Source organism: Periplaneta americana, chromosome 16 (genome assembly GCF_040183065.1).
Source record: "Periplaneta americana isolate PAMFEO1 chromosome 16, P.americana_PAMFEO1_priV1, whole genome shotgun sequence".
Classification (NCBI taxonomy): Eukaryota; Metazoa; Arthropoda; class Insecta; order Blattodea; family Blattidae; genus Periplaneta; species Periplaneta americana.
This window is the reverse complement of record NC_091132.1, coordinates 53,593,948-53,616,172: the sequence shown is the minus strand read 5'-3', so window position 1 is coordinate 53,616,172 and position 22,225 is coordinate 53,593,948. Positions and strand designations below refer to the sequence as shown.

Sequence of the window (22,225 nt, the reverse complement as noted above, 5' to 3'; positions counted from 1 at the left end):
GCAAGGTAAACTGTACGTAGTACATCTAGTAGTAGTATTTTTTATTTTTTATTTAACCTGGTAGAGATAAGGCGTCAGGCCTTCTCTGCCCCTCTACCAGGAGATTCCAACTATAATATGAAGAATAAAATTACAATTAGTATTAAATTTACAATTACAATTACAAATAAAATTACAATATTAAATTTACAATTACAATTACAACAACAATTAAAGTACGAAACGAATACCTGACTAATTAAAGCTAGATAAATTATCATAGAAAAACAAAGAATATTTTATAGTTACTGAATTACAAATTAAACCCAGAATAACAAAATTGTATAGTGATGAAGTCACTGGATATTGAAATATTTTGTGATAGATTATGGAAACTATTTACAAGAAATCAATTACTGACCAGGTGCCTAGTAAATTTGCGTTTGAATTCAATTTTATTTCGTCACTCTCTGATGCTAGCAGGTAGCGAATTCCAGAGTCTTGGCAGGGCTATTGTGAAAGAGGATGAGTATGAGGAGGTGCGATGGTACATCTACTGGTAGGTAATTTCGTAACTGAACAAAGTGATGCATAATTCTACGTAATTTGTTGCAAAGATAGTATGTTTGTCCCTTTTGAGAGTTTATCAATAATGGTTCCTAAATATTTAATTTCTGAAGATTAATTTATAATTGGACAATTACAGCCAATTGCAGAACAACACGAATTGTGTAGTTTAAGGTTTAGGGTAGAACTGTGCAATTTATGACTTTTACTGGTTAATGAAAAAGAAATAACTATAGTTTTAGTAGTTTAAAAAGAAAGAATATTTCAATCAAATATTAAAATTAAAAATATTAATTTTAAACCATTACTTACTTACTTACTTACTGGATTTTAAGGAACCCGGAGGTTCATTGCCGCCCTCATATAAGCCCGCCATTGGTCCCTATCCTGAGCAAGATTAATCCAGTCTCTACTATCATATCCTACTTTCCGAGGCTTACTGTTAGGTTTCGTAACAAGCTGTTTTTTACGGTGATGGGTTGTTAGCCCTTCGCCCAACCCCTAAGCTGGAGGACCACCCCTTAACGGCTGTCCACGACTGCTTATTCAATATATTCGCAGCTTCCCTCCATATCTGGAGGCCGTCTCCTCTATCCGAAACCTGAGGACGCGCCATGCCGTAGTGATAGAGAACCACAAATTTTAAACCTTTATTTACGTTAAAATACGTGTAGTGCCAAGATTGTCCCCCAAATAATAAAATAATCCAGTAGTTGATATAGTTTCATTAAATAATCAAGTAAAAAAATTATAAGACTTATTTTAAAGGGATGTACCAGTTTGGAAGGGATGAAATAATTGAATCAACTATAATATGATTTATTAATAAAACACAGGTCTGTTTCTGAAGATGGCAGGAACATATTTAAGGAAATACAAACAATACAAAACTGATGCCGACGGCGTGACAAACATTTATAGAACGTGGAGCGTTGGATCACGTGGAGGGCTGAAAACAAGACAGCCTGCCTTGCTGCGGCGGGCGAGACACGGCCTGCGCCGCGCATGATTGTTTTGTTTGGGGAGGGGGAGCAATGGTGGAGCGTGTGGCGTACAGGCAGTGAGCTGATCGCACGTGTACCTCATGCACAACTCTCTCTTTGCTTGCCGCATTTCACAGTGGTGTTCAGTCAACTGACACGTTGAGTGCAAATGTTTTCGGTAATTGTGAGCATTTAATTGCATGTTATGCCTTCCTACAAGCTGTGATAAAGGAACGATCATATTCGAGCGTAAGTAGCAGACTTGACGTCCACTTCTACTAATATTAATATTATTTGTGTACAAATTCTTAAAACAATTCGTATTTTAATATGTTTATAAGTGCTGTATTGGGGAATATTGTGCAGTTATTCTTGAAGCTGAAAATCCAGTTAATATATAAAAAATATATACTTAAAAAGATGCAAAAATTCAGTCGATAACATTGAGAATTTCATTTATATTAAATGATCGGAGAAAAGTTATAAATTCTTCTTCACATGATTTATATGCTTATTATAAAATAAGTTTTTCCTTTGCAGTGAATATTAGTGTTGCCTCTAATTCATATTCAGTTGTTAATTTATGGCTTACTCGAGAAAGAATCGTTCATTTCGTCAGTGAAAATTTCTATATATATAAAATGTTAAATCACAATTACTTACTGTACTAATATTAATGTTATTTGTGTATAAATTTTTAATACAATTCTTATTTAAATATGTTTATAAGTAATGTATTGGAGAATATTGTGAAGTTCTTCGTAATGTTGAAGATACAGTTAATAAGTAAAAAAATATATATGCTTAGAACGTACAAAAATTCAGTCGCTTATATTAAAAATTTTTATTTATATTAAATAATCACAACAGAGTAATAAATTATTTTCCACCTGATTTAAATGTTTGTTATAAAATAAGTTTTTCCTTTGCACTGAATATTAGTATTAGCTCCAACTTATATTCAGTTGTTAATTTATGGCTTACTCGAGAAAGAACCGTTCATTTCGTCAATGAAAGTTTCTATATATAAAATGTTACATCACAATTTTATTCTACTAATATTAATGTTATTTGTGTATAAATTCTTAATACAATTCATATTTTAATATATTTATAAGTACTGTGTTTGAGAATATTGTGTATTTCTTCGTTATGTTGAAGATACAGTTAATAAGTAAAAAAGTTGTGCTTAAAAACATACAACATTTCAGTCGCTAACATTGAGAATTTTGTTTATATTAAATGGTCACAGCAGAGTAATAAATTTATTTTTCATCTGATTTATATGTTTAATATAAAATACATTTTTCTTTTGCACTGAATATTAGTATTGCCTCTAATTGTTAATATGGCTTAATCGAAAAAGAATCGTTAATTCTTTCAATGAAAATTTACCTCGGTGACGTTTCTATACATAAAATGTTACATCACAGTTTCTTAATTTAATTACAACTGTATCTACGTCCATTGGTATATTTATCTTTTAAAACCAAACATAGTTCTTCATTAGATTGTACAACTGTAGTGGTAGTTTCTATTTTCTTATATACAAATTGTATTACAGTGTTTCGTGACGTAATGTTTCATTACAACTGCGAGTATAAAGGGGTGTAGGAGTTATTGTTGGGATAAAATTCATGTCTTTAATCTACATAATTAAATGTACATTTCCTTGATTTTATATTCAATTTAGTAACCCTTTGAAGCTACGGTACTATGTATTATACGCCAATTACACTACCATTATTGAGATTGTGTCTAATATTAGGTACGAAAATTGTTTAAGTACATCATTTAACGCATTATCATAAACAAAAATGATACAACCGTGATCTCTAAGGATCATTTGAATAGCAACGCTGTGATTGGTTGAACACCGTGCGCACTGCTATTATGGACGTATTGGTTAATACAAGTAGTTCAAATATGAACTTGACTCCATATTTATGCTTCTATTTATGGGATAATAACAGCGTTGTCATACTACAATGGATATTACTTTCAAGTCTTGTAATTGTTCCTACTTAAACTTTTTGTTGTTACTATGATTTTAATTGAATTCTAAGAAGTCAGTGATTTTGTTATTACTGCTCCGCTTCGAATTTAGACTAGTCCGCTCTTCGACTAGATGGAAGAAACAATCGCTTCATACTTAATCTGTGTGTGCTGAGTTTGACGTAAATCGGAAAGCGCTAACGATTGGTGCTTAACAATCAACGCTGTAGCTAATCCTTCACTGACACGTAGGGTCTATTGCTTTTCAAAGTCTGTTATTAATAACATCAATCCATTTAAACTGATTTTGGTAGCCATTCCAAAATGGCAGATGCTGTGGAAGACTCTTAAAAAATAAATAATTGAAAGAGAAATACGGTAGCTGAGTTGCTTCATGGAAGTCAAATTTCCTAAATTGAGACCATTTTATTTATGAATGTATAATATCTTCATTTCAAAAGTTTTAGGTTCCAGTAGCGTATATATACACGTTATGTAATTATTGAAAATATTGAGATTCTATATGTGTTGACAGGCGAAAATTTATCGTGGTAAAATATCTATCGACGAATGACAAAAGCCTCGTGTATACAAAAACTTGTGGCGAGAGATTCAGAGTAACAATTCTAAGTATCCAAAAAGTTTCAACAGAAATGAGTTGGTAGACGTAACTGAAATGAAATACTGGGAAAGTGCCCGAATTAAAAATATAGTCCATTTGAGTGAAATTTCCTCGTTAACTTTAAACTTCCAGTATTGATTTCTGCTCTCAACAACAACAGTTATGATATTCTTCAGTGAATATGTATATAAAAATGGTTTTCGTATATATTTAACATTGGGTACTTCATATGTCTAATTCCGTTCGTTCTAGTGCTCAGGGAGTACTAGCAGAATAATACATTTCACCGTTACATATAAATGAAATTTATCTACATCATTTTCGATTTAAAAACATTGGAATTAAGAGACACGTTCTGTGAGACTAAACCATTATTAATTTTATGGTCAATAGTGAGAAATTATAATCGGTTATCGTATTAAGTCTACGTATATATAAGGTGATTCACAAGGATTTACCGTCACTTACGGAGCTTATTTCTAAAGACATTCTGAGCAAAAAACTCATATAAACATTTGTCCTAATCTCAATATTTTCAGAGCTACACTAATTTGAAGTTGTTTGTAAAATACCATTTTTTTTTTTTAAGTTTTATGGGTGAAAGAATATTACAGATAAAGAATGAACTATTCAGGAGTTTCATGTCTTCAATTAGCTAGTATTCAGTTGTGAAATCCATAGTTTCTTCGTACAGATTTTTTTTTTCGATTTTTAACTACAAAATTACATTTTCTTACGCATTTATCACAACAATTGTTGCAAATCTCACCGCTCTTGTAAATTCTTCAAGAATGTACATTAGGATGCTTAATTAAACTGTAAAGAATCAAGTTCCTAAAGTCGTATGATTTGTAACAATTTTTGTGGTAAGTGCATAAGAATGATGTAATGTTTAGTTAAAAATTTAAAAACAAAATCTATACAAAGCAATAAACAACACATTTTTAGCTACAGAATACTAGCCAATTAAAGAAATTATGCTTCTGAATAGTTCATTCTCTATTCGTAATATTTTTGTACCCTTAAAACTAGGGGTATTTTACTAACAACTTCACATTAGTGTAACTCTAAAAATACTGAGATTAGGACACATGTTTATATGACAATTTTGCTCAGAATGTCTTCGGAAATAAGCTCCGTATGTACGGTAAATCCTCGTGAATCATCTGTATAAACCATTAAACTATTCTTAATATTTTTTTTGCTATGTCTTTTCTTGCCCCCTTCGCACTTCCATATCATAATTGAATATGTTATTTTTGAAATCCCGTAAGTCAAGGATTGTAAAATTGTGGGAAAACGAAAATAGAACAGAATAATTAGTAAATTAGGATGGATTTGTAAAATTTCTTGCTTCCCCAAGTTAAATCTTCAGTGAAGAAGTCAAGGAAGCATGTCATTAACTTGTATATAATGTTACAATGCTGCTAGACATCTTAAAATGTTCATGACTTACGGGATTTAAAAAGGTAATGGACAATATTTCCTTATTATATTATGAAAACCAATAAATTCAGACTCTATTTATAAAGTAACGTGTGTGTTGCAATAATTTGTTTATTTATAATGTTCAAGCGTAGAAAATGTTACAAATATTTAAATTATGAACAAGTTGTGCTGAGGCACACGAGAAAAAAATATTTCATTAAACTACACAGAAAATGTTTCAGAACTTGAGATACTCAGTTCATCTCCCTTCGGTTATGTTCCAATCATACACACTCTTCGAGAAACTTAGAATTTCCTCTTCATTAGATAAATATCCGTGAAATTTTCTCAAATTCTCGATTTTCTTTACATTTATTGGAAGACTGTGAAAGTATGTTGTCTTTTTCTGCCATCACAATGGCTATCTTATTCTTTTTACCCTTATACAAATCATAATTTTTATTCCCTTTTTCTTTTTTAACAGGTTCATTTATGTCACTGTCATTCACTGAAAACATGTTGGCATAGTAAAAAAAGATCAGAACGAATATTACAACAAAATAAACACATCTTGCTTTGCTGTGTGAGTAACTGTCATGTTACCAACAGCTGACACAAGGAATGCACTCTATAGCAGCTGTAGATGCTTGATCTATTAAGTCCTTGACTTACGGAGTTTCAAAACCAAAGAAACTACAAATGCGTTGTCCTCACAGCCATTCTGTGCACCAGACTTGCGGTGTTTCAACATAAAATGATGCGTCTAGGCTGCGACTTCAATTTTTTCACATAAAATGAAAGGGAAAAGAAATGGGACTCACGGAATTTTAAAAATAACCAATTCAATTATTGTTTTCTACGCTTTGTTTTATTTTATATACCTAATGTAGTTTCATTTTACTCATCCAGTTTTGTCAAGTATTCCGATAGGTATTTCTGCGTACTTGAGTCCGTTTGGTTGTTAAGTGCTTAATGGAGTAATATCACAGTCTAGTATATACAGTCACGAAGCTTGAGTTTATGAGGGTACTAGGAACAATAGACTGTGCAGGTCTATTTAGCATTGTCTGTAACGAGGCGATAGTAGCGATCCTAGTGGTTAGCAACTATCTGTGGATGCATATTTACTACATATTGAGTTTCGTGACTGTATATACTAGACTGTGGTAATATCTTATTTCTTAAAGTATAAGTTTACAACTCTTGTACCACACGTAGAAAACGTTCTCAGTTACTATCTTTTATATATAAAATGAATTAATTTCTGTGTTCTACATCCATTTAATGATGTCAGAACAGTCAAAACCTTATAAAGATTTTCTTTCTTGTTCAATTTTTTTATTGTTTGTATATATTTTGATACGGATATATTAGTGCAGTGGTGAAAAAATATTACTCATCATTATTGTCAACCACGAATTATATTTAATTTGTCCTCATCCAATTGGGTTTTCAGAGACTTTAAATTAACGTCCTTAGTATCTTTGTTTGTATTATGTTATTCAGGAATTATTTCTTCTTCAATCGTAGAACGCGGTAAATCCAACTACTTTATATTCTTTGGTTTTGTAAATTACTGATCTTTATTTTCAACTCTTCTAAAATTATATAATTTTTTTTCTAATTCATAAGTACGTACTCTGCTGTTCTGTGGAGAATTTGATAATAACTGCCTTCAGTCTGTTCAATCTTTCTATTAGAAGATATAGGGCACTGCAATCTTTACATTTTTCTAAATAACGTTTAGAGTAGTTCAGTATTTCTTAACGAAAATATTTGTTCTTTTCATGTATCAAAGAACTTACAATTTAAAAGTAATGCTTGATCATTTATCTGTAGTTTCCTGTAATTTTCCTTCCTATTATATCATATTTAATTTTTAAATTTTTTTTTTATTTTAACGGTGATAATTTTAACATTTGCGTTACCTATGTTCTCTCTAGTTACTTTGAGTCCAAAATAATAAAAATTATTTGTTCGTTGTAATATTTTATTACCAACAAAGATTATGTTATAGGGAAAATTAAGACATTCTCATTTTGTTATAAGAAATCTAATTTTCATGTGAATTGAGTGCTTATATTTAAAGCAAGTTGGAAGAATTATGTATCATCATTAAATAAACACGACTGCTATCTATCAGTTTTCGTTATTTATATATGATAATAAAGGAAATACAATATTGATTTGTTCATATAACTTGCTGCACGAAGTATCTTCAATATTTGAGGGATGATACTCACCATAAATGTAACAATGTATTGATTTCTTCTTGGAAGTGTCCCAATGGCTTGACTTGTCTGTACGTCGGAAAGCTATAAGGTCAAGGATGCAATGCCGTACACTATATCAACGTCTTCACTTTCTCAGGACGAAATTGGAGTTTTATACTTAGCAAAGTGCATGTTCTAATCAATCCCTGCGAAAGACATGGCGCTCCATTCGTTTGCCCCAAAATTTATGCCTTCATTGTACTCTTGGGTATTGCGGTCGGAAGCTCCGTCTTTGTAGGGCCTCGAGATGGCAGACTTTCAATGTGAAAGCAGTGAACTTAAATTGGAATTATTGTACATGAAGTCGCAGTAATTATTTTCTGTATTCCTTCGTTATCGGTATGAGAGTTTTCTAGGGTATTGACAGTGGTACTGCGAGGAATAACGACTACTAAAATTATACGTGGGAGTGAGTTGCTTTCTGGAATATAACAAACACATTTCTCTACCACCTCTGATTTAGTACAGATGTGTTAACTAATGGTGATATTTTTTCTGGACTATATGTATATATTTTCATAGTGATATATTCTAGGAAATTTTCCGTTTTACTTACGTAAATGCCGGTAGTATAAGCAATAAAAGAAACGTACGTACATTCTGAAAATATAAAAGATAAATTACGGAGTATGGTTTAGCCATTAGAGTAGATATAAACAATGCATTTACTCTTTGCTGTCTGCTGTACGACAGTGAACTTTGGATTTTCAAACAAGAATACGAAAACGAACTGAAAGCAGAGTAAGTAGAATTCTCGAAATAAATAGGACACATAACTTAGAACCAGAAAAGAAGTGGGGGACATCGTAGAAAAACTGAAAAGTAGACAACAGTTAATGAAACTGAGAAATAAGAAATAGATAATGCCACACGCTTCGTCAAAGAACAAAAGCGAATTGCCAAGAAAAACAATAAATTACAAACGAAGAGGAAGACCTAATTCATTCTATTATTATTATTATTATTATTATTATTATTATTATTATTATTATTATTATTATTATTATTATTATTATTGCTATTTAGCAAAAACCCTCGACATAATCACTTTTCCACCAATTATCATTCAGGATCTTCGTCAAATACAGGATGTAACACAGGATAGGTCACACAGAAAATATATTTATTAAGGGACATATGCTCGTTCCTTAGTGATATAAATAATATTCATGTTATCATTTATATTCTATTATCGTTCTTTAGCGTTATAAATAATATTGAAGTTATTTTATTTTGTTATCGTTCTTTAGTGATATAAATAATCTTCAAGTTATCATTTGTATTCTGTTATTGTTCTTTAGCTATATAAATAATATTCAAGTTATCATTTGTATTGCTATCGTTCTTTTGCGATATAAATAATATAACTTTAAAGTTAGATTTGAAACAATACAGTTGCATAATACTAGTTTGAATTTTTTCTTCTTATATCATTGCATTATACTATCCTTTAACACAATAAAATGAAAAGGAGTGATGAGAATTTAACCTGAGACATTGACATCTAAATTCCGACTTCTTCCAACTGAGCTGCGGGGGCACAAGTAAAGAAGCATATGCGGAAAAATTGGCCCAATCCCCCTCTAAGACGTTCTGATGATTTACGGAAGCCCGTCCAAGATGCCTGGGATGCTATGGCTGAGAACTGAAAAGATTAGTAGATTCCATGCCTACTCGACTGCAAGATGTGATCGAGATGGGAGGAAGATGGATTAAATATTGTATCGTGACTTTTTGTTTGGTTTTTTTTACTTTTAATTGTTTTAATTTTCTATGGCAGACGCTAGTAAGTTTATTTTGTTTATGCCACGAAATATATTTTTTTCAGAATATAATCTTTCTTCCTTTTTTTCTTTCCATTTGCAGCCATAATGTTGTAATAAATAATGATAAAGTCATGACATAATAGGCCTACATTCATGAACCTGATGTTAATTACTAAAAGAGTCCTAAAAGAGACAGGAGAAATTATATTTTTGCTCTCTCTTAAAAAAAAAACAGAAAGCACTAGGTTCTGTTTGAACGCACGACCTCACGAATATCAGCCCGAAACGCTACCATTACGCTACAACACTAATACGCAGAACACTTTAATTGTAAGTGTAGATATCAGGCAACCTGGTCCAACAACATGTAACATCGCCTGTCTCCGAAATGTAGCGGAGATACCCGAAGAAAATTTAAATTCTAGAGAGAGGTCACTTTTTCTTTTGTCAGCTGCACATCTTTACATTTTTGACACCTTTCGCAGTATTGATCGTTCAACTCCACCGAGCAATTCAGGGTTGTGTTGAACGGTATTTGTTGGATGAGAGGACGAACTGGAGGTGCACCAACAACAAACTGCAGCAATGTAACAGATATTATGATAAGAACTTACGGCGCACACTTATGCAACATAGGTGATGCGGAATGCGCTAAAAAAAAAAGGACGCGAAACTCATGAATGACGTGTCATCGAGTTAATTATGTTCGTTAATAAAAAATGACATTTTCTTTGTGACGTAATAATTCAAAGTTTGTAGAAGTAATGCTGTTACACCCTATATAATACACTAGCTAGACTGTGTAGGGTAATAGCTGAATATGTGATGGAGAGTACTCCGTTCTTGGAATTCCATATCATATTGCACAAATTCCATTCACTTCACTCGCTATTACCGGTATTCGCCAGTATTTCGCACAATACATTCATTTGTTACTGAACTTGTCGCACAAACATGTAGAAAGCGGAAGGGGTAAATAATAGTGCATTGGTTATAAGACCAGTTTCTTTAGGGTATAGACAACAGAAATGTCAAACTATTTTGGTTCCCGATGAATGATTTGACCTAAAGAAAACAATTTGTGTTTAATATGAAGGTCTCATTTGTGGACAAATTTAGATTACAGATATGGTTTTATTGGTTGGTTATTATTTTAACAACACTGTATCAACACAAATTCCACAATTTGGGACATCTGACCGACATTTACGGCTGACCACTAGGATCCAGAATACAAAGCAGAGGTTAAATTAAAAATAAAATGCAATAGCCTATGATTTACGGAGAGAATACGGAACAATGATAAATTTAAATTTAAAAATATACAATCTGATTTCGGAGAAACACGAGAAGAAAGTACAATGAAGAGTAAAGAAATGAAGTAGAAAAAATAAAATAAAAATAGAAAATATTACGTAGTGATTGTGTGAAATGGATAATGAATCTCTCAATACCATTAGACAAATTTTGTTAATGTCCTCATTAGAAAATTTAAGAGAAAGGAGAATGGTTTTGGTTAACTTAATACTTCCCATGTATTAATATCCATTTTGTATCTCTCACTGAAGTGTGGAATACGTGGATTGTAAATAGACTTCTTTTCATCGTTAACTTTATTGGCTTGTTGATCATCCTTCTGAAAACGGACAGTGGGATCAAGAATGAGGCTTCTTTGATTCCGGCGATCGATGGCTATAATGTCTGCTCTTCTCGTTGACCCATTCTCAGCCAAGCTGTGCACTTCTTCGTAAACCTCTCACTTTGCCTTCCGAAGAGTGGTTGCGATTGTTCCTCAGTAGTTCTCCTTTAGGGCAATAACCCAAAACATGCCCAAGGGTTTCTACGTCGCTGCATCCTGGATGACGACATAGGTTATTAGCGTTGATGGGATTGGTGATATTGAGATGGTATTTGACGAGATGGAGGCAGAAGATTCGCCATCGATTACCTGACATTCGCCTTAGGCTTGGGGAAAACCTCGGAAAAAAGAGCCAGGTAATCAGCCCAAGTAGGAATCGAAACCAAGCCCGTGCGTAACTTCAAATCGGTAGGCAAGCGCCTCAGTCGACTGAGCTACACCGATGGCCACGGATATTTTCACGAGGAATATGTAAAACAATTAAAAGACGAACATTTATTCCTTTATAATTTGTTCACACATCGCTCCATTTTAATATAATTTCGTTTTAAGTGAAGTGATTAATAATAAATTTATCATTACTGAAGCCCGGGTTAATCTGCTAATTTCGCAAAGGTTTCTTCACCGTACAGTTGTTCAGTTGCACTGCTGTTCAGTCTTGTTGATACGAGGGTGATTAATAAAGTAAGGCAACAAGATCTCTCATGGGTGACAATTCCCCTCTTGTTCGAACTTTCCGTCAGGGCCGCAGCAACAGACCACAGTTTTATCACGCAGCCATTAGATGGCACATATGTTGCATCAGATTCTCGGAATATAGTTATGAAATAGCTGCGCGCACGAAAACATGGTGAAACGTGGAAGTTTGTATTGTGATCCTGTTTTTGCGTCTGAAGGACACCTCATACTTACTTACTTACAAATGGCTTTTAAGGAACCCGAAGGTTCATTGCCGCCCTCACATAAGCCCGCCAGCGGTCCCTATCCTGTGCAAGATTAATCCAGTCTCTATCATCATACCCCACCTCCCTCAGATCCATTTTAATATTATCCTCCCATCTACGTCTCGGCCTCCCTAAAGGTCTTTTTCCCTCCGGTCTCCCAACTAACACTCTATATGCATTTCTGGATTCGCCCATACGTGCTACATGCCCTGCCCATCTCAAACGTCTGGATTTAATGTTCCTAATTATGTCAGGTGAAGAATACAATGCGTGCAGTTCTGTGTTGTGTAACTTTCTCCATTCTCCTGTAACTTCATCCCGCTTAGCCCCAAATATTTTCCTTAGCACCTTATTCTCAAACACCCTGAACCTATGTTCCTCTCTCAGAGTGAGAGTCCAAGTTTCACAACCATACAGAAGAACCGGTAATATAACTGTTTTATAAATTCTAACTTTCAGATTTTTCGAAAGCAGACTGGATGATAAGAGCTTCTCAACCGAATAATAACACGCATTTCCCATATTTATTCTGCGTTTAATTTCCTCCCGAGCGTCATTTATATTTGTTACTGTTGCTCCAAGATATTTGAATTTTTCCACCTCTTCGAAGGATAAATCTCCAATTTTTATATTTCCATTTCGTACAATATTCTGGTCACGAGACATAATCATATACTTTGTCTTTTCGGCATTTACTTCCAAACCAATCGCTCTACTTGCTTCAAGTAAAATTTCCGTGTTTTCCCTAATCGTTTGTGTATTTTCTCCTAACATATTCACGTCATCCGCATAGACAAGAAGCTGATGTAACCCGTTCAATTCCAAACCCTGCCTGTTATCCTGAACTTTCCTAATGGCATATTCTAGAGCGAAGTTAAAAAGTAAAGGTGATAGTGCATCTCCTTGCTTTAGCCCGCAGTGAATTGGAAAAGCATCAGATAGAAACTGACCTATACGGACTCTGCTGTACGTTTCACTGAGACACATTTTAATTAATCGAACTAGTTTCTTGGGAATACCAAATTCAATAAGAATATCATATAATACTTCCCTCTTAACCGAGTCATAAGCCTTTTTGAAATCTATGAATAACTGATGTACTGTACCCTTATACTCCCATTTTTTCTCCATTATCTGTCGAATACAAAAAATCTGATCAATAGTCGATCTATTACGTCGAAAACCGCACTGATGATCCCCAATAATTTCATCTACGTACGGAGTTAATCTTCTCAAAAGAATATTGGACAAAATTTTGCACGACGTCAACAAAAGTGATATTCCTCGAAAGTTACCACAGTTGGTTTTGTCCCCCTTTTTAAAAATAGGTACAATTATGGACTCGTTCCATTGTTCTGGTACAATTTCCTTTTCCCAAATAGCAAGTACAAGTTTATAAATTTCGCTATATAATGCACTCCCACCCTCTTGTATTAATTCTGCTGGAATTTGATCGATACCTGGAGACTTGTACTTTTTCAGATTTTCTATCGCAATTTCGACTTCTGTAAGCGTGGGTTCGGGTATAAATGGCTCAGCAGTTTGTATTTCAATTTCGTCCCGATCATTTCTATTTGGCCTATGTACATTTAGTAGTTGCGCAAAATAGTTTTTCCATCTGTTTAGGATTGATGGAGAGTCTGCAAGCAAGTCACCATTCTCATCCTTGATAACGTTTACCCTTGGCTGATATCCGTTCTTAAATTCCTTTATACCCTTATATAAATCTCGAATGTTTTTATTCTTACTATTTGTGTCTACCTCATTCAGTTTTTCCTTCAAGTAACCTCTCTTTTTATTCCTAAGTGTACGACTTGCTTCCCGTCTTTCATTGAAATAATTATCTCTCTTCTCCTCAACTGGATCCTGTAAGAATTTCAATTTTGCCTGTTTTCTTCTTTCTACTACCATGCAACAATCTTCATCAAACCACGGTTTCTTTTTCTTAGTTTCATAATAACCTATGCTCTGCTCAGCTGCAATTTTGATACTATCTCTGATATTTTCCCACACGCTATTAACATCTAATTCTTTCTCAACTTCGTCGGAACTTTCTAAAGTGGCAAACCTATTCGAAATTTCGACCTGATAATTTTGCTTAGCTTCCTCGTCCTTTAATTTCAAAATATTGAATTTAGTAATATTAACTTGTTGCTCTACTCGCTTGGCTACTGATAATCTTTCTCTTAATTCTCCAATCACCAAATAATGGTCAGAATTACAGTCTGCACCCCTGAAAGTTCGAATATCTACTATACTAGTATGTCTCCGTTTATCTATCAAGATGTGATCTATTTGGTTGTGTGTCAATCCATCTGGAGAAGTCCAAGTATATTTATGTATATCCTTATGGGGGAATGTTGTACTTTTGACAATTAAATTTTTCGATGTGGCAAAGTTGACTAATCTAACTCCATTGTCACTACTAATTGCGTGTAGGCTCTCTTTTCCAATAGTTGGTCTAAAAATATCCTCCCGTCCTACTTTAGCATTGAAATCCCCCAATAAAATTTTCATGTGATATCTAGGGAACTGATCAAAAGTATGTTCCAATTCCTCATAGAAGCTATTCTTTATATGGTCGTCTTTCTCTTCTGTAGGGGCGTGAGCATTTATAACTATGATGTCGCACCATCTACCCTTAAGTACTAAATATGATAACCTGTCACTGATAAATTCGACCTTTTTTACTGCTGATTTTATTCTTTTATGAACAAAGAATCCTGTTCCTAATTGGTGATTATTGTTTCCTTCCCCGTAATACAACAAGTAATCTCCTATTTGTGATATGCCATTCCCATCTAACCTAACCTCTTGTACTCCTACGAAGTCTATTCTATATCTAGCTAGTTCTTTTGCTACTAATGTTACCCCTCCTGTTCTATAAAGACTAGTTACGTTCCAAGTGCCAAATCTCAAATCCTTATTCCTTTGCTGTGGTCGTGCCAGAGAATCAGTCCTTTTCCGAGGCTTATTATAGGGATACGTAACAAGCTGTTTTTTACGGTGATGGGTTGTTAGCCCTTCGCCCAACCCCCAAGCTGGAGGACCACCCCTTATCGGCTGTCCACGACTGCTTATTCAATATATTCGCAGCTACCCTCCATATCTGGAGGCCGTCTCCTCTATCCGCAACCTGAGGACGCGCCATGCCGTGGTGATAGGGACCCCTCACCAGCAGAAATTCATCGTCAACTTGTTGAGGTATACTGTGCGAAACTGCGCTTCCGGTGAGAGGTACTGGACCACTTTCCCAACAGCTTCGACCTGGCAGCCAGTGATTTCCATGTTTTCGGACTATTGAAGAAGCACCTGGGTGGTAAACCATTCAACATCGATACAGCAGTTCATCAAGCCTTCATGACGTGGCTTCAGGGACTTGATGCAGATTTCTTCTAGGATTATATCGATGCCTTGGTCTACCGTTGGAATAATTGTTTGGACAAGCATGATGACTATGTTGGAAAGTAATGCTTACCATTCGTCTACTACTGTGTATCAGTATCTGCTTGTGAAATAAAGTTTGTCCGCGAGAACTCTTTTTACCTTAGATATTTTAAGCTCCCTCTTACAATGTAAGCAGGTAATAACTAATTCAGTATTGCCAGTCTTTTCGAAGAACACGTATTGAATCACTCAAGGACGATGTCACAGTTTTGGACGCGTATTTGAACACGTTTCTTATTTATGGAGAATAGAGTCACAATTCCCATGAAGCAGTAAGGTTCTATCGGGACCGATTTTCTACCTCATAAAAAAACGTTTGTTCCTGTGCAAACGAGAGTCATAGAAATAGGGAATGTTGTGTTCTTGTATGATATTAAATTGTGTCTGTATTCATAAATTATCTTTTGTAATATACTTTCGTGATCCGTCAACTCGTGTTACCTACATTCATATTTACGGATGTAAATTATTTCGTCTTTTAAATCAGATCTGCTTGAGACAGTGCAGTGACCTGCGTCAGTGAAATAAGGAACCCGGAGGTTCATTGCCGCCCTCACATAAGCCCGCCATTGGTCCCTATCCTGAGCAAGATTAATCCATTCTCTATCATCATATCCCACCTCCCTCAAATCCATTTTAATATTATCTTCCCATAATAATAATAATAATAATAATAATAATAATAATAATAATAATAATAATAGTAATAATAATGAAAAACATAAAGCGCCATAAGTAATAATTTCTCACTTGTACAATATGTACCGAGCGGGCTAGCGACGTGGTAGAGAGCTGGCCTCGCATTCGGGAGGTCCGCGGTTCGATCCCAGGGGCCGGCAATCCTAACTGAGGTTTTCCATGGTTTCCTCAGTTATTTCCAGGCAAATGCCGGGATTGTACCTCTTGAAAGTCCGGCCATGGACGGCGATCCTTTCCTTAATCCTTTCATATGAGTGAGTGAATGATGTGTAATGTCTTAAATGTTTGTGTTGTATCGGAGGTGGCCCTGGCATAGAGCTGATCCCTCATCCGGGGAGGCCCTCCATGTCCTTGTGTGGCCAAAACACAAGTCGTCTATCTTGTTGATTGGTTAGAGTTTCAGTTGATATCAACCCTTCCTCTTCAATTATGTAGCATATTATAATCTTTGGTATCCGCATGGTATCTAAATTCCGTCGACACGAATGCGTCCAACGGAATATAAATTTGTTTCAACTATGGTAGGTGTGTGGTCAAAAAAGTATGTATGTGATCCATAGCTTAATACCTCTCCCGACAGGTCGCGGCCCTGTAAGGCCCGGGTGGCGTCGGTCGCGTAAATGCATCTAGAAGGGAGAGGTTAAACTGAGAGAAAGAAGAAGAAGAAGAAGAAGAAGAAGAAGTACAATATGTACTTTTAGTTTTTGAAGCAAATAAATGATTCTATATAATACTTTGTATAAATTCCCTGTGTCAGCATTCCAAATATTTTTAGTATCCAAATACACATTCCGAACCATTTAACGTGTTTCATACTTTCGTTTTTAGAAGTCAATGTAATTTCTTCAGCTTTTATTAATTTTTATTTTTTTTTTAGTTTGTTATTTAACGACGCTGTATCAATTACTAGGATATTTAGCGTCGACGAGATTAGTAATAGCGAGATGGTATTTGGCAAGATGAGGCTGAGGATTCGCCATAGATTACCTGACATTCACCTTACAGTTGGGGGGAAAAAACCCAACCAGGTAATCAGTACAAGCGGGGATCGAACCCGCTCCCGAGCGCAACTTCAGACCGGCAGGCAAGCGCCTTAACCGGCTGAGCTACGGCAGTGGCTTTCAGTTTTTATGTTATTGAATTTTAACTTATTATAATTATATTATATTTAAGATTTTTTATTGGTAATATCTCCAAAGAGCGTATAAGTCTACAATAGTTACACAATGAGCAGTTGAAGTAACAGGCTAAGATGATTACAAATAATTTTGTTATAGGAGACAATTCGGAAGGCTTGAAAGAAACCTGTTCAGTATAGTTTTAACCACGACAAATATTAGGCATTTCCTGAAATAAAACGTCTACTTGCTATGCTATGAAACCGTCGCCTGGCAATCATGGTTAAGACTGCCGCCCGACCTCCCATAATTTTCCTCGAGTCTCTCATAACGTTGTGTATCTCTACGCGTGTAATCACGTTCTTTCATGTGCCTTGAATAATGATGCAACCGCTGAATAGAAGGCTTTGTAGTCTCGATGAAATTTCGATTGATGTCCCAGTTTAACAAATGCCAGATTATAGTGTCAACCATTGGTTCATTCGAAGAATGCAAAATTATGTACTCGTAATTAACACATTTCGTCAAATTTCTGCAGTTTAACATGAACAATTCATTCTTTTTTAATTTGGTGTCAAACTAATGTTTACAACTGCACGTCTGTGGTTATAGTGTTAACGCGCTGGACTTCCATCCAGGCGGCTAGGGTTCAATCCCCGATAAAGTCTACGTAGAATGTTTTGGTGGACAAAACGGATGTTGCAGGGGGTTTTTCTTGAGTTACGTCTTTCATTCCATCAACATTCTCTACTTCCCTTTCACTTCATCTATCATCTGCAACAGTACAAAATAGTCTGGAGTGATGTCTGTGGTTAGGACTGTTTCCGATGTTGATATAGGTTCTAAGTCAGGCATGGGCATAAGGAAGGGGCGATATAGATGACCTATTTCACTCCCACAATATTTCGGACGTAGCTGATGTGTTTACATCAATGGGGTAACTACATGAACTTGGCTTCTCTTCTAAACTAATGCGGCAAGCTATTACATTAAACATTTCAAATTAAGTCAAATGCATAATATAGACATTCATATGCTCACTGGCTTAGCATTCATTATAAATAATCACTTATAAGCTCTAGATCGACTATACTGTTTGGTGAAGACGAGTCTGCCTATATTAGGATGAATACTATTACTACTTAGACATAAAGCAGTTACGAAATGATAGGCTGTTAGAAGTGTACGCGTAATATTTTTCATCAGGTTCATTTTAGAAAAAATTGTTCTCAAACATATATGTAGATTCAAAAAATAAGAATATCGTTAGCTGAGAAATTACGTAAGTTATGACCATAGGTAGAAAGTTCGTTTCAAAACAGTAGATTTTAGTTGATTACAGCGAGGAATATAAATCTCACCCGTGCCTTGCCCTGCTCTCACTCGCTACAGACGATACACAGTATGTTCACATAAACAACGCATAGTAGCATTCTGTGGAGCTGTGTAGAATCATGAATAATTTGAAGAATATTTTAAATCTATATTAATATTTTAGATTCTGAAGAATGTGAGGTATTCTGTTATTATTGTATTATTTACGTAATGTTAATATTATGCATGATTCCAAAAAATAAACTCATCTGTTATTAAATAATTATGCAAACAGGAGTGTGTAACACGTTTATTTTTCCCGGATTATTCTTCGTTGAATGTTGTCGTCTCGTGCTGCTATGCATCCGGTTGTATTACAGTCCAAATTCAAATCGGAATTACGATACGAACTTTCTAGCCGTCATTACAATAGAAACGAAGAAAAATTCTTGAAAACATTTTATGGGTTTAATATTTTATGCCACATACAAGATACACTATTAGATTCACAAAGTAGTTGTTCACCTGATACTTCAGATTTGCTCCAGTAACGCCTTGTGATGTAGAACGAATTTTTTCAGAGTACAATAATATTTCTTTTATTTTTTTCGGAACATGAAAGAAGTATTTCTTTTGATAAAATTGAAATGTTCATTGTTGTTTGTTGTAATGAGACTAGAATCATAATTGTATACTTTGTATGTTATTTATATATGTACGAGTTACGAAGTTCATAATTACAAATTATTGTTTTTTATATTATGCACTTGTTATTTTTTGTAAGGCCGTAGACGATTGGAACATATGTTTGGTTACCACCCGGTTTCACTTGTTTGTCGTACTGGCACACTGGCATTGAGAGTTGCGTTAATTCTTTTCAATCGGTAGAGATATAGCCCAAGCTCACACAACTTAACAGTTTCGGTATCAATTTCCTAGCTCTGGTTCCACTTGCCATTAGGTAATAATTTATACAATTCCTTGCCGGTTTCACAAGACATTTGGAAAAGAGTAAGGTTCTCTGTGATTCGCCTATTGATTTGAAATTTTATAAATTGATCGGACTGCATTTTGTAGTAGCAGTGATTGTGGTTTTACTTTTCCATTAACAAATTTTTTTGTACCTTCTTGAAAACTTTTCCACTATTTCAAGCTGCACAACAAATAACGAAAATAACGCATTGATTTATCGCATATCATATTTAGATAAAAGGGAAAATTCTTAAGGTGAGAGATTGGAGAGCAAATTGAGGGTAGGCTATGTATTATAGTAATAAGGGCATCAAAGGTAAAAAAAGATGACTGCAAACGTCAATGAAAGTTTGTATGTGTTATTGTAATTAGAAGGTGATGGGGGAGCACGAGTAGGCCTACAGCATGCTATTCATAGACATTTCGCTAGCCCGCACTACGAGAGTGCTAAACTAGCCCCGGCTATCGACTGGTTACTTGTACAGGATTCATATCATATCATATCGCTAACACTGGTTTATGAATACGAAAAACGTTAGTTCGTTGATCATCCACCGGAAGCCCGCGCTAAGAATATGGTGGCGACCCATTACTAAATAAATATAAGAGCTGTAAAAATAAATATGTCATAAAGTTTATGATAGGATATTTAATATCATATCATTTTAAACTCTTACCTAGAAGTTTGTTTTCCAAAGTCCTTCTTATGTTAAAGATCGATATTATAGGGCCATATACATAGATATTCTTAGCGCGGGCTTCCGGTGGATGATCAGCGAACTAACGTTTTTGTATTCATAAACCAGTGTTAACGATGCGATATGATATTAATTCCGTTCAAATAATCACTTGATAGCCGGGGCTAGTTTAGCACGCTCATAGCGCGGGCTAGCGAAATTTCTATGCATAGCATCCTTAATGTTTTATATAAATCTCAACTGGACACTTGAGACGTTGAACTTTACCTTTATTCAGAATAACAAAATAGTCTTGGTACGTTTCTTTCAAAATGAAAAAACGAAACCTACAATTTATTCGCCATGTTCCATCACTTTACACATCCCTGATTAGAACGCTATGGAACCTCTGCTTACAATACGTACACATAAAAAAGGTAGAATATTTGTGGAGGGAGAAATGAAGGGGTGGTATATACAGTGCCCGGTCGAGAACGTATGGGCCGTTCAGAGCAAAAGTGTTGTAAGTCAAAATTGGATAATGAGGTTTAAAGTAAAAATTCTGTAAAATACAGCGCAAAGTAGCAATTAATATGTCCTTCTTGTTATCCACTGACTACTAATAGTTTAAATAAATTGAATATTAATTGCTTCTTTGCGCTGTATTTTACAGAATGTTTACTTTAACCCTCACTACCCATTTTTTACTTACACCACTTCTGCTCTGAACGGCTCATTTATTCATAGACATTCTTAGCGCGGGCTTCCAGTGGATGATCATCGAACTAACGTTTTTCGTATTCATAAACCAGTGTTAGTGATATGATATATGATATGAATCCTGTACAAGTAATCAGCCGATAGCCGGGGCTCGTTTAGCACTCTCGTAGCGCGGGCTAGCGAAATGTCTATGCATAGCACCCTATTGTCCATACCTGTTCTAAGGGTTAGGGCACCGTGCTATAAGTTCGGACTCGTCGGTAGACGATGGGACCTCACTTGCAGGTCCAGGGAGGATGAGAAACTGAGCTTGCAGTAGTGAGAGTGAGCGGACGAATTTCAGTGAATTAGATGCTGTGCATGTCTGTTAGGTTGAATGACTTGTCAGCTGACTTACCTATCGACAGATCGACATATGTTATGTTCAGCGGATTTCTGAAATAGAAATGATCATTATCCTGGTTCCAGAACAGAACTCTATAATAACTGCACTTAAATAATTGAAACGGTTTTAGGAACATTGCTTTCCTATATGCTTAGCAACTCTCATCATCACTTGTCTTGCCCTGTTATATTGACTCAAACGTTTTCGTGCTTCGTACTAATTCAGTTTGGAGCTGCGTTATTGAAGTTAAACTTTCTGTTTTAAGTGACTGGTACGAGTTTTCACGATTGTTAAACGTATATAACGATGCCAGTGCTTTCGATTTCATCGTGAAGTTGCAAGTGTCTTTGACAAAGTAAAAGTGGCTCTAACATTCGGTAGTAATAAAGAGTACACGTGTTTTAATAAGGTAATACTAAAATAATATGAAAACATGGTATTGGATAGTTCAGTAGTGAATTAAGCTCTTATTTCTTCGAAAGTATCTCTGAATTATTTTAACTCTTGATTGAAATTTGTAGTAGACAACGTTTACTGGATATTTATGCTAATGGCACAATAATTCATAGATGTTAAACGTCCTGTGTTTCTCTAATAATATTTTTATAGGCATTTCTTTAATTTCCTTTACATTAAATCATTTGAGCACCTTTTGAGAAGCAAGAGGGATCCTTAAATGCGGCATCATCAGTAATGA

The 22,225-nt window shown here is 34.9% G+C and overlaps 1 protein-coding gene across 3 annotated transcripts in view; it reads left to right on the top strand.

The window, feature by feature from the left end:
• The first annotated feature begins 1,594 nt into the window (after nucleotides 1-1,594).
• Nucleotides 1,595-22,225, top strand: part of SLO2 (slowpoke 2) — a 1,063,914-nt gene continuing 1,043,283 nt past the window's right edge. For 2 of the 3 annotated variants that reach the window (XM_069849157.1, XM_069849156.1), the window contains exon 1: nucleotides 1,596-1,778. The gene's annotated coding sequence lies outside the window, so the exon portion shown is untranslated. Of the gene's footprint in view, nucleotides 1,779-22,225 lie in introns of all 3 variants that reach the window. The other variant, XM_069849155.1, reaches the window with a different exon arrangement.